The sequence below is a fragment of the Periplaneta americana genome, chromosome 13, assembly GCF_040183065.1.
Source record: "Periplaneta americana isolate PAMFEO1 chromosome 13, P.americana_PAMFEO1_priV1, whole genome shotgun sequence".
Lineage (NCBI taxonomy): Eukaryota > Metazoa > Arthropoda > Insecta > Blattodea > Blattidae > Periplaneta > Periplaneta americana.
In genome coordinates this window covers 84730834-84746798 of record NC_091129.1, presented here as the reverse complement: position 1 = coordinate 84746798, position 15965 = coordinate 84730834, and the positions used below count along the sequence as shown (strand labels likewise).

The 15965-nt window shown below is 34.2% G+C and overlaps 1 long non-coding RNA gene across 1 annotated transcript; it reads right to left on the bottom strand.

The window, feature by feature from the left end:
• Positions 1-225: 225 nt before the first annotated feature.
• LOC138712060 (uncharacterized) lies at positions 226-8743 on the bottom strand. Its single transcript, XR_011335616.1, has 4 exons — positions 8703-8743; positions 3960-4040; positions 3216-3246; positions 226-385 (listed from the first exon to the last, which is right to left on the bottom strand). It is a non-coding gene; the product is annotated as an uncharacterized lncRNA (long non-coding RNA).
• Positions 8744-15965: the final 7222 nt, after the last annotated feature.

Sequence of the window (15965 nt, the reverse complement as noted above, 5' to 3'; positions counted from 1 at the left end):
GTTTATCATAATCAATGTGCAAAATATGAGACTTGTAATTAGATTAGTTTAGAAAATTGAACTTTTCCCTTGGAGTACCCTTAAAAGTGGAAGAGAATAAAACAATAACGGAGTCCTATATAGATCAATAAAATATAATATAATGGAACGCCGGAACCATATAAGGTTAATGAATTGGTAAGTTTCTAAAGAGATAATGCTTAGGTAACTAAATGAAAATCATAATAATACATATAATTATTTATTTCCAGGTTCGACTTCGACATTTATTTCCTTTGCTAGTCTAAGTGGTAGCAGTGGCATTCATTTTTGTAGCATCTTCCTTTGTGGAAATTCTTGTCTTGACAGTACTTCACACATTCTTCACCAGTGGTACATTTCATACCTGTAACAGAGATCATCTTCAAATGCTAGACTTTTGATCTGTTCACCTCCTAGATTCTGCTGCTACATCAAACATTTCTTCGAACTTTGAATTATGTCTCTATTTATCGATGTGCAGAAACCGGCATAGTGTTCTATCTGATGTATAGTAGTAATATATACTCACAAATTTGTAATTACGAAGTTCAAATACGAGATTTATCCCACAAGTAATGCTTACTGCGCATGCACTTCTAATCCATGAGCATGCGTGTTTGTCATTTATAGTGTTAATAGTGAGAGTTATTCCGAACGATTCTGTGCAAGTTAAATTAAATTGCATAAAATCTTTTTATGCAAAAGCGATTGAAATGGACAATGAAATTCAGTCATTTCGCGTCACTGTCTGAGAACAAAGATCAGTCACTAAAATAGAAACTTTACGTGAACGTACGGTGTCGGAAATGTTTGAATTGCTTAGAGAAAAGTGTGTGTTGATTCTGCAGTAGACCGTAGTCTCGACGTTTGCGCGAAGACCATAATGTTAAAGAATATAACGAACTCACTGGAAGACTGGAATCAACACCGGACTTCACAAGAGAGGTAAATGTTGCCGCTGTACTCGTATAAGACAGACGGATGACTTGTGCAGACATAGCTCTTACTGTGCCAAAAAATTTTCCAGAATCAACTACTGCTATTAGAATCTGGTGTGCTGATTCTCTACGATAATGCAAGACCGAAAATCGCAGAATCAGTGAATGCCGTATGACTGATTACTAGCGAAAAGCACTTCCTCAGCCAGCCTACAGTTCGGACTGATTCCATCTGACCATTTTTTTCCGAAACTGAAAAATCCTCTTTGGGTCACATTTTGCTATGTTAAAAGAAAAGGATACAGCTGTGACCCAATGCATCCGAGACCTACACTTGAATATTTCCATATTTTTACGGAAATACACTATCGAAAATATGAGCTCTATATGCAATTTTTTTTTCAATAAATGTGCTTCGAATTTCCTTCAAAACCAATATCTGCGAATATATTATGCACACAATATATACTTGTTCAAATTAACACTGTCATAAAGATCATCAATACTTCCGCATTACTTACTTATGGCTTTTAAGGAATCCGGAGGTTCATTGGCCGCACATAAGCCCTCCATCGGTCCCTATCCTGTGCGAGATTAGTTCAGTCTCTACCACTACATCCCACCTCTTTGAAATCCAATTTAATATTATCCCCTATTTATTCCTCGGCGTCCCCAAATACCTTTATCCCTCCGGCCTGCCACCTAACTCTCTATGTGCATTTCTGGATTCGCCAATACGAGCTACATGCCCTGCCCATCTCAAACGTCTGGATTTAATTTTCCCAATTATGTCAGGAGAACAATAAAATGCATGTAGTTGTGCGTTATGTATTTCAGGTATTTGTGAGTAGTCTGTATGATGAAAGCTTCTCAACCGAATAATAACACGCATTCCCCATATTTATTCTGAGTTTAATTTGCTCCTGAGTGTCATTTATATTAGTTACGTTTGCTCCAAGATATTTGAATTTTTCACCTCCTCGAAGAATAAATTTCCAGTTTTTATATTTACTTTTCGTACAATATTCTGGTCACCAGACATTATCATAAACTTTGTCTTTTCGGGATTTACTTACTAACCTATCTCTTTACTTGCCTCAAGTAAATTTCCCGTGTTTTCCTTAATAGTTTATGGATTTTCTCCTAACACAGTCACGTCATCCACAAAAACAAGGAGCTGATGTAACTCGTCCAATTCCAAACCCTTTCTGTTATGCTGGACTTTGGCATATTCTAGAACAAAGTTAAAAATTAAAGGTGATAGTGCATGTCCTTGCTTTAGCCCGCAGTGGATTGGAAAAGCATCTGACAGAAACTGGTCTACACGTGTGTTTTTTGTCGTTACAGCAAACCGCCGCACTATTGGAAATCAGTTTTACTAAATTCAGAGAAGCCAACCTATATAAGTTTGTCGAAATATTAAAAATAACTGCGATAGTATTCTAATTAAAACTACTCCTGATATTTACGGACACCTATGACAAACTTCTTGCTGAGAATCAATCAGCTGTACATATTCCAGCTTATGTAAGTATTATAATTACATTAATATTTTTAAAAATGATTATTTTTTTCACTACATACAGTAATATCTTGCAAAATATACTGCTCAATACACGTTTGTAAAGTGCTGTACAAAAAGTAGGAAGTTGAAAAACCCGCTTTGCCGTTTCTCAAACTTTTCCTCGATTTCTTTAAAAACCACTTCCCAACCTTATATCGTAATTTACTATTTGTAATATTATTAATATGATTACTTTGATTTTTTATGCTTGACGTAACCACATTCTTAAATTAATCTTTTCTATGAACATCGTCACCTCGCTTCACGTCAGAGACACATGTACAGTGGCACATACGTAACAAACGTACATGTTATTTTTAATTGGGTATTTTACGACGCTTTTCTAACTGCTATGGTTATCTAGCGTCTGAGTGAGAAGACGATTATTATGCCGCGAAATGAGTCCGGGTTCTAGCGTCGAAACTTACTTCAGCATTTAGTGTCATTGAGTTGAAGAAAAATTCAGGAAAAAATCTCAACCACCTAACTAGTCTCAATCAGGATTTAAATCCGGACATGTTTGTTTCACGATTAGGCACACTAACTGTTACTCCACAGCAAGGTTGGCTTATAAGAGAAAAGAGTGAGGTAAATTTTTCTAAGAATCGTATAAGTTGTACTTGCGGATTAGAGATATTGTGATCAAGTGATTCTAAGAACGAATTTTGTTCTGCACTTGGTATTTGACTCACCTTCAACAAGGCAGCGGTCAGCGGCAAATATCTGAAATTACAAATGGAGACAGGAACAAATTAAATTATTGTAATTTTATTATAGCAGTTAAAGAATACAAGTTATGTTGCGCTTCACTTTTTGTTACCTCATAATTATGAATATTTAAAAGACTATATATACCGGTATGAAATGTAACAGAGACACCATACAAATTGTACACAATTTTATGAGAACAAATATAGCTATACAGATACACTTTCTACTGGCGCATAGAATCTAATTTTACTGTCTTATACTATAAACTACTACTATTTTTCTCGACTAGGAAGCAAAAACGAGTAAGATTGTATTAAATATTTTTGTCTAAAAGAAGGTTGCAAAACTGGGGAAGAGGAAGGATGGAAACATCATCTTCAACAACATGTCTGTGACGTTTGGCAAACACTGTTCTCTTTTCTCTTCCCCCTCTACCGCACAATGACGTCAGGTTTGAAGGGAAGAGATGAGTTACGTGTCCCGGCTTATGACGTATGCTTCAATTGGAGCACAGTTTTGCATTCTTAGTGTAAAATATCTCAAAGAATACCATCTTTAAAATAATGTCATTACATGCGGTTCACCACGTGTACCACGCGTAGTTACAAATTGTGTTTGCTGACGGTTTATTATTGTTTATATATATATGTGTATATATATATATATATACACAAACAATTAAATTAACCTTAAAAGTAGTGGAAGGATGATGGGTTTATACGTACCGCCATCACAATTAAGATGGCAAAGATGAAGACAAAGGTACGATTCATGGCCATTGTTGTCTAAGATATTTTCAGACGTGCCTGAAAATAAAATTATTGGAAGTATAGTATAGAAAACATTTCGATGACGTTATTAGAAACCTCGAGGAGCGTGGAATGAAAGCAGAATCCAATCTGGAAAATGTAGCAACGTAAAAACTAATTAAATTAAACACTTAACCGAATGTTCCTCTGAGGAATAATAAATATTTGTAATGCAATATACTCACATTTGTTACGAGAATAATGCCAAACAATTAAGAAATCGACTGAGGACTTCGAGAAACGTCGACTAAGGTTTATAGACTTGAAATACACTTGTTGATGACGATGATGATGGTGTGGATGATAATTTTAGTGAATAAGATGTAGAAGAAAAAGAAGGAGGAACAAAAGAAACGTCGCAAACTCTCCATTCTTCTGTTACCTGATAACTATATTTTTCGAAAAAAAAATTACAGAGCCAGTGAGAAATTGTTTAGTCCAGATCTTGTAATAATATAATCTGAACGTGACCTTGATCTACAAAATCAGTTAATATACGCAGGTAGTAAATGGTCCGACGCGTGACAATGCCCTCTTAGATGTTTACCTACTAAGACCTGTCTCTCTCTTTGTCAACTCTGAAAGTCTTCATAAAATAAGTGATCACAATAGCGTCTTATTAGAAATCTTCTGGGAAAACACAGTAAATCCGAGGTCAAGTCCACTGTCTGTCTGGAATTTTAACAAAACCGATGTCCATGAATTACAAACGTTTCTACGACAAAAGCATGATGACTTTCTAAGGACTGAAGGAAATATGGAAAATGTGTGGCATAAATTTAAGAGTATAATTTTCGAGGCATTAGTAAAATGTGTACCTTCTAAAATAATTAAGAAAAATCCGGACCCAGAATATTACACTAATTATATTCGCTACTTAAAGAAAAAGACAAGGCGCGCATTTAGCAAACGTAAACGAAGCCATGAACATTGGGAAAAATATGTCGAATTAATTAAGAAACTTGAGTGTGAAAAAAGGTTAGCTCAGGAAAATTTTCTAAAAACTATTTTAAAAGAAGATGAAAGTAACAATTGGAGACAGTTTTATAATTATGTACGCAGGAGAAAAGGAAAAAAACGAAGGAGTAGTGCTTTTACGAAATCAGAACGGAGAAAGTATAACTGATGACAAAGAAAAGGCCGACTTATTAAATTCCTATTTCATTTCGGTTTTCAATAATAATAATAATAATAATAATAATAATAATAATAATAATAATAATAATAATAATAATAATAATAATCCCGCTGATAGGAGTGGTTGTGTCACAGACCATGAATGTGAACCAAATTCGACTTTCAAAATAACTTCCAAAAGGGTTAGAGAGAGAATAACGAAATTAAAAAATCGGAAGTCTCGAGGACCAGATAGTCTTGCTACAGAGATTCTTAAATTAGGTTCCGAGGCCATAATTCCATACTTAATGCGTATATTTCATGTTTCCATAAACAATGCAGCTATTCCATGTGACTGGAAATCAGCTATAGTGGTACCCATACATAAAGGTGGAAATAAATTAGATGTCGGAAACTACAGACCGATTAGCCTTACATCTGTCGTATGTAAAGTCATGGAGCATTTGATATCGGATTATATTCGTCATGTTCTAAATGCGAAAGACTGGTTTTACAACCGCCAGCATGGTTTTAGGGAAGGCTTCTCATGTGATAGTCAAATTACGTCGCTGGTTCAGGATCTAGCTGAAGAGGTAGATAGAGGCGGAAGAATCGATGCAGTTGTGATTGATTTTTCGAAAGCATTTGATTTGGTGCCACATGACATATTAATAGATAAGTTAAGTAGGCTGGGAATAGATAAAAGAGTGGTGCTATGGATCCAAGAATTCTTAAACGGTAGAACCCAGAGAGTTAGAGTAGGTCATGAAATATCGGAAATTGGAAACATAAGTTCAGGAGTGCCACAGGGCAGCGTTCTGGGTCCATTACTCTTTATAATATACGTAAATGACCTATGCCAGAATATTACATCAAATATGAGGCTATTTGCAGACGACTGCATTATCTATAGAAAGATTAGAAATAATTCAGATGTAGATGCTATTCAAACAGACTTGAATAAAATTTATAACTGGGCTTTAAAGCATAGGATGAAAATAAATGGTTCTAAAAGTAAATCTAGAACATTTTGTAAAACCCGAGAGGAAACTAGTCTTAATTACGAATTCAGTGGTGTTGTAATTCCGCAAGAAAAATGTTGTAAATACCTAGGAGTGTATTTAAACTCCAAACTTTCTTGGGGAGAGCATGTTGATAATGTTACGGGTAAAGCATGGAGGGCACTTCACTTTATTATGAGAATCTTGAGAAATGCTATCCCCAAATCGAGGGAAATAGCATATCTAACGTTAGTGCGACCGTTAATGGAATACGGAACTACATGTTGGGATCCCTATAGAATATACCAGATAAATTCCTTAGAAAGAATCCAGTATAGGGCAGCGAAATTTGTTAAAGGTAAAAGAGAAGATGGAAACGATACGATAAAAGAACTTAAATGGGAAACTTTGGAAAACAGACGTAGGAAAACTAGAATAACATCATTGTATAGAGCACATCTAGGTCAGAAAGCATGGGTAGACATAACGGCTCGGTTAGAAAAGCCAACGTACTATGGTAGGAACGATCATGATTTTAAAATCAAATGTAGGAAACAGAAAACGGATGTAGGTAAATTCTCATTTTTAAATAGAACTATAAATGATTGGAATGACCTACCTACAGCGGTCTTTGAGGGCTGTCCTTCCTTAAGGAGATTCAAGAATAATTTAAAAAGTTGTATATAAAGTGAAAATTAAAATTAAGGTGACATTCAACATTTAATTTTTTTAAGGTGACATGTATTTATCTAGGCTGACGAGTTTACTTCCTTGGTTTGAATTGTAAATTATTTAAAACTAGCGTGTAAGAGGGCCTTAGACTAGAAATGTTTAGTTTAAATGTAGTTCTGTTTATAAGTATTCATAAGGGTGTAATTATTTGACTTATTTGAACTGTTGTATCAGTGAAGCGAGGTGAGTCAGTGAAGTTATGGTTTTACAGTGCAGTGAACAGTTCCGATCAGTGATAATTTATAGCGTCAATGAAATGTGTTCTATAGTGTCAGTGAAATGAGTTACAGAGTGTCAGTGAAATGTGTGCTAAAGTGTCAGTGAAATGCGTCATAGTGCCACTACAGGGAATGAGATGAGAGTAAAGTGAAAGACTATTGAAACTTATGTAGGACCTATAGATAATTATGTAGGTTGTATTGTAAAATTAGGTATTTTATTTTATGTTTTATTATTATTGTGTTAAATTGTATTGTATATTATTATTGCATTGTGTGTAAAATTGTATATGTGATGTAAAATTGTATTGTGTATTGTAAATTTTATTGTGTATTGGTTATCATTTTATTGTGTATTGTTAATATTGTATATACCACTGCCACCGGGTGCTTGCCCACTTGCAGTGTAAGTAAATACATACATACATAAGTAAAACATTCTATAGCCTACTTATGGAAATACGGTAAAAAACCTCATTAAACCGTGTTAATTGATTACCTAAATCATAGAGCTAAAATTATACAGAGCCCTAAGGTTACATTAGCCATGTCTAAACAATAGTTTACATCAATCGCATAGTCTGTGTTTAATAAATTTGCTTATAGTACATATATTTGTTAATTTTATTAGATTTAGTTGTGTTATTCGTGACTGTCTAATCAAAATCCCTTCTTGTGATATAAATGAATTTATGGAAACTAGTGCTGATATATTATATTTAATTTACCGTATCTTGTTTTTCTTTTGACTTTCTCTATATATCTGTGATATCACGACTATTTTTATCAATAAATCATTATATAGATTGATATCTCAGCTATTCAGTGTGGACGTAATATTATATACCACTGCAGAGTGGACAGTGTACGAGAAAACATTCCAATACCTTATTAATTCCAATGAATACTTCTATCAGAAAAATAAATATTTTCACCTTAATATTAACGTTGATTTACAATCCGTACGGTCCTGATTTTTACTTTTCACATTAAAGAAACTGATAAGGATCCTTTTGCAGCCTCTAATATAAAATCGACGAATTTCTTGCAAATTCAGAACAAAAATTTAAACGTATCGTTATTTTCTGCCATTAGGAATTCTGTCAGCTCTGACTAAGGAACGGAATGCAGCTATTCAGAGCGAGTGCATGTATGTATTTTCTGAGGTAAGCCTGTACTCCGCTGTTGCCAAATGACATATATTTTCGTCCTAATTTTATAATTAAATATACACTTATTTACAAAACGCTATAAAATAAATATTCGATTTATTTTAATGTATTCTATAGTCCCCTTTAGTCAGCACATTTATAACGCTTGCACTCTTCACAGCTGTAATACAGTGCCTCTTAGCACCATTTTTACAAAATTAATTTTTGTGGTAAAGGATTTACCAAATTTCTCTATAAAATTTCAATATTTATAACTGCTTTATTTACTAGATAAATTGGTCTAATATTTCAAATCTTCCAATTACAAACATGGAATTTTATTATCTTTGAGTAAGAAAGTAATAATAATAATAATAATAATAATAATAATAATAATAATAGAAGACTAAAAAAGCTATGAAATGTAAACCTACTTCATACCTCAGAATTGAATTATTTCGAAGAATATTGCCGGGTTCATGACTAGTCAGTTCCTCCATGTCTTTATATACTGCAGGAGAAAAAAATTGCAATGGTATTGCGACACTATCTCTGAATGTCCTGAATTTTTTAAGTGTAGATAAAATTAAATTGCAAAAACAACTTTCATGATTATCAGTTACTCTAGTTAAAAACTGGGTTAAATAATTCATTCTTCTTACCTGATTAATATTTATGTTATAAGTCGCTTTTATCACTATGATTTGCAATGCTGTAAGTGCGTCATAATCTTGGAATGCACAAAGTTCAATAGTCCCATATTATTCTTACATTATACTCTCCATATCATCTATATTCTGGACAAGTGAGCAGTAAGGTTTTCCAGGGATCCCAGACCCTACTATCTTAAACTATGTCAAATTAGTAGTTTTTCATGTTTCTTTTGTCAGAAACTAATAGGAGTACAGTAAAGATTAATCTGCACTTATTCCTGACACGTTTAGAGTTAATTCTACAGGGTTTTTTGGAAAAAATATAATCCAATAACCAAGCTATGAACTTTTGTCCTATAATGCAAATTTGAATATTAGTTACTTTTCGCTAAATTTTTCTATATAATCTTATTTGGAAATTTAAATTTTATTTACGTCGGTGACCATTTCTAAATGCTTGGTAATATTTTATAATTCATTCATTCATATTCTTCTGTTCAAAGGCAGTTCTTTCACTACAAATACAGCATTCTCCAATCTTTTCTATTTCCTCCCTTCCTCTCTGTATCCTCATATGATTAATATATTTCAATGGATTCGCTGACGTATTTACCAGCAGCCATTCACCCGAATTGACATTTCCCCGAATCCGATTTCCTGAATTTACTTTAACCGAAACTTTCTTCTTCCAGACGACAAATTCCAGAAAACTGATAATTCCGAAAGTTTTATACAATAATGATTACGAAGAAATAGAAATTTGGATGATGTTTTCCTACGAGAATTTGAAAACGGTAATACTATCCCTAAGTTAAGGCAAACTATGCTAATTTCGTAGTATTAATGTTTTCTGTCTATAGTTATACCCAAAAATTATTTAAAAAACTATCTTCATGCTTCAGTTAATCATTAGATATAATTTCATTGGTTGGTATAAAAATCAGATTTTTTAAGGAACGGCGAACAGAAAAACAGCTCCATCTAAAACATGAGATCATATTTGTATCTTTCAGAAATTCGTGTAATTTTGCAGGACTGCTCAGGTAATTTCGCAGTAACACATATGCAATTTTCAAGAATGCTCTTTTTAGCTCAAAACATTTTTTAATGTAATTTAAACATCAGTATATGTTTACACGCATGAACTGAACACACATTAACAAACTATAAGCTATAAAAATAGAACAACTGGGCTTCAATTATTAACACTAATAACAGGAAAAGACTTGCATATTATTTGTAATTTAATAAATTTATCTAACACATATCTGCATTAAACATTATGCCAAAGATAGAAAAACACATTATGAGAATTATTTAGTCCTAATCAGAATCCACTTCCGCTGGCAAGACAATTTTTTTCTCCTTTCTCTGCCGTTGTTTGAAGATGGACAGACTTTGCTCCTTTTGGGGACACAATTTTGTTTGGTTTGATAACCAATGATACCCCTGTTTCATCTGAATTCCAAATGAGATTAAGCTTGTTACTCAGTTCTGTCTTCTCATAAACTTCCTAGTACCCTACATCATAAAAATCTTACAAATTTGAACGAGTTAAGGGTGCTGCTCTTTGGTAGAACAAATTTTCTGGCTGGCGCATACTAAGCCCATAGCGGTTCTTAAAGGAAGTTAGAATCTGCGTACCACTCGAACAACTCTGCCGGCAACTAGTGGAAACTAGTTGAGAAATTGAGTACTGGCAAAAGCATATTACGAACAAACTATATTAGATAAAACAACAAGCAAGGGTTCAAATTAATCATAAGAATGAGGAGAATTCATTAATCATGATGTGATAATTACAATTCTGAATATCACGACGATATACTGCCCAGAAAAACACCACTGCAAATTCACTCACGATATCTCAGCAAACACACGCCTTCTAAGGCAGAGAGTTGTACAACTCTCGCCAGAATGCGTTGCAATAGGATCTTCCTGCATGAAACATCCCCGACAGGCTCCGGCATATATCCGTATCTTTTGTGAGAGCTCAAACGAACGTGGACAACTCCGCAACTAATTAATGTGTGAGCCACTGCTAAATTAAACGTACTGCGAAGTTACCGGAGTATGTCTTATATTGCCAGTGAGGTAATTATTTTCCAATTCGTATTGTACTGGCTCCAGAAAATCGTAGAGGAACGTCGAAGTATGCCAAATCATCTGTCTCTTGCCCTCTGATTTGTAACATAACTACAATCGAAGATATCTAAAATGGTTAACATATTCTCTGGTGCTATCTCTCGAATCTCCTAAAAAAAAGTTCCTAACATGCTCGCAATGAACAAATGCTCTACACTTCTCGGACCTCTTTAGTATTGGATGCCTCCTGCAAGCCTTCTGACTGTACAAGTGTGTGCATCCTTTGGCCCGAGTGAAAAAAGCAGCAGGATATTTGGCTATTACAAAACGTTTCTGTGTTATTGGTAATGATAGCCATTTCAAAGTCAAGAAAATTTGCGTACAAAGCTTTACGTTTGCTAGGGAAATATGCGGGCATGAGTGGTAAGGTCACAAAATCGTCCTCCAACTTTGGAGTTTCTCTCCGTCATATCTCACTATGAGAACAACATGGGACAAACCTTGAATGTGCCATCGAGATATCAAGTGTGACTTTTCATTAGCAATTCTAAATTTAGACATATGACAAACACAATCACACGAGATTCTGGCTCCACATTTTCGTTGGAGTAATAACACAAGAAAAATGTTCCCCTTGAGAAATCTTTGAATAAGATCTTCTACATCGGATATGATTGAGGATTGACTGGTTGGGCTCGCCTTTTCAGTCTCCTCAACGTCTTCCTCAAACACTCATGTTTCGATAACAGTACAAACGCGCCTCACGAGACTTAGTAAGTTCAATATTTAACATGTTTTGTGGAGTGAGTAAAGGTAATAACTTGCGATACTTTCCTGCCCAGTTTTCACTATTTGACCCTCCGTAGCTTGGCAACAGATTGCATTATTAGTTCGTTGTACTTTTGGGGCTTTGTATCCTTCGGAATTTTTAATTCGGTGAAAATTTCTCGGGTCTTAATCTTAGGGTGATTGGATTCCGGATATTGTTCTATTGGGATATTTGATTCGGGTCATTGAATTCGGGAGAATGGGCGGGAACGATCTTAATTTCGACTATCATCTGATATCTCCTTCTGCCCTGAACTCTTTTCCCGTTTACCATTACTTCTAGTGCGCAGCTGGGCTACGGGAGAGGAACCAGAGCCTTAGGGCTGATTCACAATAAACCGGAAACGAGAATCGGAACGAAAACGAAAACGGTAAAATTATTAAAATGTGTACATTTAAATGCGAGCATTCACAATTAACAAAAAGCTTGCCGGAGCCCGGGATAGGGAACGGAGAGTTGGCCAAGTTTCAACTTTGGGGTTCACGTTTCCGATCACAGCCCACTAGATTCATTCTATTGCCACCTAAAAATTATTTCGGCGTCGTATATTTTGTAGCAAGAAGACCGTGACATAACCTATGCATTATTTTGTTCTGTGCTGTGCATCTGGGAGCATGATTAAATTCTAATTTTGAGTGTTGAGGAAAATCCTCACGTTTACGATAAGCGGCGCGCCTGGTGTAAAGATGAGAAAATGAAGGAGAATACGTGGCTTTCAATAGCTGCGTCTTTGAACACCGATCGTAAGTGAATCATATTTTATTTCTGTACTGGTTGTATTATACACTACATATTCATGCTTAAATTCAGTAACTACTGTTGTGTTCATTTTTGTTCTATTACAAATGTTTCTTCTCTAATTATTTTACTTTATGGTAGATTTAAAAGAGGTTGTGATAATAAAGATACATGGGCATATTTATAGTACCGTACCTAATGAAATGTTTCAGTTGAAATTTCGGAGTTGGTTAACCTGTGTTTATGTTGGCTGCCTTGTACTCATGAGAGAACGACATTGGTCAATTATGCACAAATAACATCAGAATGCGTAATATCGACTTTACATATCGTTATTGAAATGCATATCGATATGCATAGTCGCCTACGTTCTCGGTTTATTGCGAATCAAAAATTTTCATATTCACGTCCTCTGCTTCTCGTTTTCATTCTGGTTCTCGTTCCCGGTTTATTGTGAACCAGCCTTAAACGGGGACAATTAATATTCATACATCACTGAATCCACGCAACCCGGTGTTCGGAGGGAAGAAAGGGGATGAAGAGAAATAATATGGGTTCCCGTGATAGAGTTGAATCCGCTTTGCTAAACAGCCCTGTTCTAGTGTATTCTTTACTGACCCAACAAATTCCTTTTCCTCTTGCAGATCAATATATTATCTGACATTCTTTCTTCTTCTTTGTGGAAAAAAAATTAAATATTTGTGATGATAGCCTATATGAATCTTATATATTATGGTAATGTCATAAGTAGACTTCGTTGAATTGCTACATGCAGCATGCAATCAGGTTGCCGATGTACGGTAGTATAGAGGAGGTGAGCGACCGCCCGGTCTCGTAGTATCAGCAGGTCATGTTGAGAGTTGTGGCCGGTCCAAATAGATGGAGCAGCTACAGCTAATGTATACCTATGTAAGCACTTGTTTTTGCATTTCTGTGGTTTAGAATAAATGAAAGGTTCTTACAAATTAAGAAAAATTATGAGTAATAATAACAACACGAAGTTACAAAAGCAATTACGTGTATATCTATTTTTGTCTAAAAAAATTCAATGGAAATAATTAATGAAATAGCTAGAATTGAATGAAAAAGTAATAGTTGGTAAAATATGTTTCTACGCTTAATTTTGTGATATAGATGTTGAATTATACTTGCAAGAAAGTATCAAGTGTTGCAGTATGGAGAAATTGGAGGAAAGCCAGCATCTTTTAATAATGAACAATTACACTGAAACTAAAATACCGGAGTAAATTGCTAAAATAAATAATAGAAGGAACGAATTATTAAATGAATGTAAAGGTACCGGGTTATCAAGTAAATTCAAACTTGACAGGTATGCGTTTTCTAGACTCACCAATAATAACATTTTTGACTTGGTTAGAAACTACTTAGTTATATTTCTCATTTCAGAACTTAATACTTTTGAACGTACGACAAAAGGATACTATGAAATAAAATTAAGAAATGAAGGCTTACTAACGAGAGACAGCTTATACGAACTATATAAATATTTCTGTACCGAAAGAGGAATGGAAGATACTACAATAAGGGAAGATTTATATATGCTAGTTGCACATTGAAGATTGAAACGTGAAGTACAACTTAGGCAAGTGAACAAATATAAATTGTAGCAACATACCAAAATGAGTTGAGTCTTGCACCAAACTAGACGCAAGTGCAAAATGAAACAAAAACATCTTATATTAAATATTTAAATTGTAGAAATTGTATTAAAATGGTATATGTGTGTGTGTAAAATTATAGTGCGTATAATGTAAGTTGCAAACGATTATATGTAAATTATGTACATTTTCTGTGAACTATAATATAATAAATATCACATAATATCCTAAATATCATATAGGCCCCTAATATCTATTTCTATGAAAATATTCCTTATGCCACAAAATCCGCTATTTATTCTTGGAACATGTGAAAATTCGGTCTTAAAATTCAATACTGTATTCTGCTTGCGCAATGTTTATTTATCGCTGGAAATTATCCACTTATTGAAGAGTGTTAATTAGTGTTTCCTTTAAGGATTTGAGAAGTTTACAGTTGTAGACCGATCTTTGAAGTTCTTTTCCAAGAATTGGATAGTAGAAAAGAAAGGCACTGTGAACTCAACTAGGCTACCAATTGCACTCTCATACTTAGCTATATTAATAAGAATCTGAATGTACTAACCCTGCAGCGTGCTGTTGATCTATACTCCCTGCACAGCTAATATTTTTATAATATATTTCAATTGAATCGCTAACCAATCACTGAGCTTTATTAATAAGTAGAGTCCTTCGTTTGGTTACCTAAAGTTTTCATACAACCCGCAGCAGTGTAGGTATATATGGAGTATAGCTTGACGGCATACAACGCTGCTTAGTTCAAGTATGCTATTCAGTGAACATACGAAAACAAAACAAATCTAAGCGGTTGTAAATGAGTGCATCAATAGAATAATTTGGTAGCAAGAACGTCATTGGAAAAAAGAAACTGTATTTTACAAAGGACTGATCCACACAAATTCATGGTAAAAGTGATGATGATGATGATGATGATGATGATGATGATGATGATGATGATGATGGAACTTTTTGCTTCGAGATTGTAGCTACTTCTGATTCTGCTGAAGCGACGTTATCTTACCAACTGATAATACGAGTGTAGTAATGTATTTGCTACTGTTATGAAAATATGTAGGTGTCCAAATAGTTTGAGATTTGAGGTATGGACACTGCACTTATTCTGATTTCAGAACATTGTTGGTAAAATGAAATAAATTATGGTCGTATTTGTATTTGGTATAAATTTAATATTCAGGATAATATCATTAATCTTATTATACTTCACATGTTTTTGTAGCAGACATCATTTTTGTTAACATACAGTACTACTACATAAAAAATATTCTGTTCTAGGAATAACTCAAAACACAAGCGAGTGATCCGAAATGCTACAACTTACAACCACATGTTAAAACTGCACACATAACGAACTATTCTTTGCACCATAAAGACTCCAAATAGCGACTGTACATCACATAAAAGAAAGTATTAATTGACTCTAGATTACATTGCTTGACTCCGCAGTAAAATGTTATAGAATTCCAGCAATCCCGAGAAATTCAGAAAGGATTTATGCTCTACTTTCAAGTATGACTCCCATTATTTTTTTTTATTTATTTACTTTTTTTTTGAGAGCGCTCTCATGAGAATACGACCGCCCATATTACTGTTCCGACATACTGTGTACATTCAAAATAATGTTGTGGAAATTATATATATTTAGTATTACAATACAGCTATATTTCATTTTGCAGACATTTCTATCATGACTATTTCACTCTTACTACGTCATACTACTTTTGACCAATAAAACGGTACGAAAGGACGTATTTCAACCAAT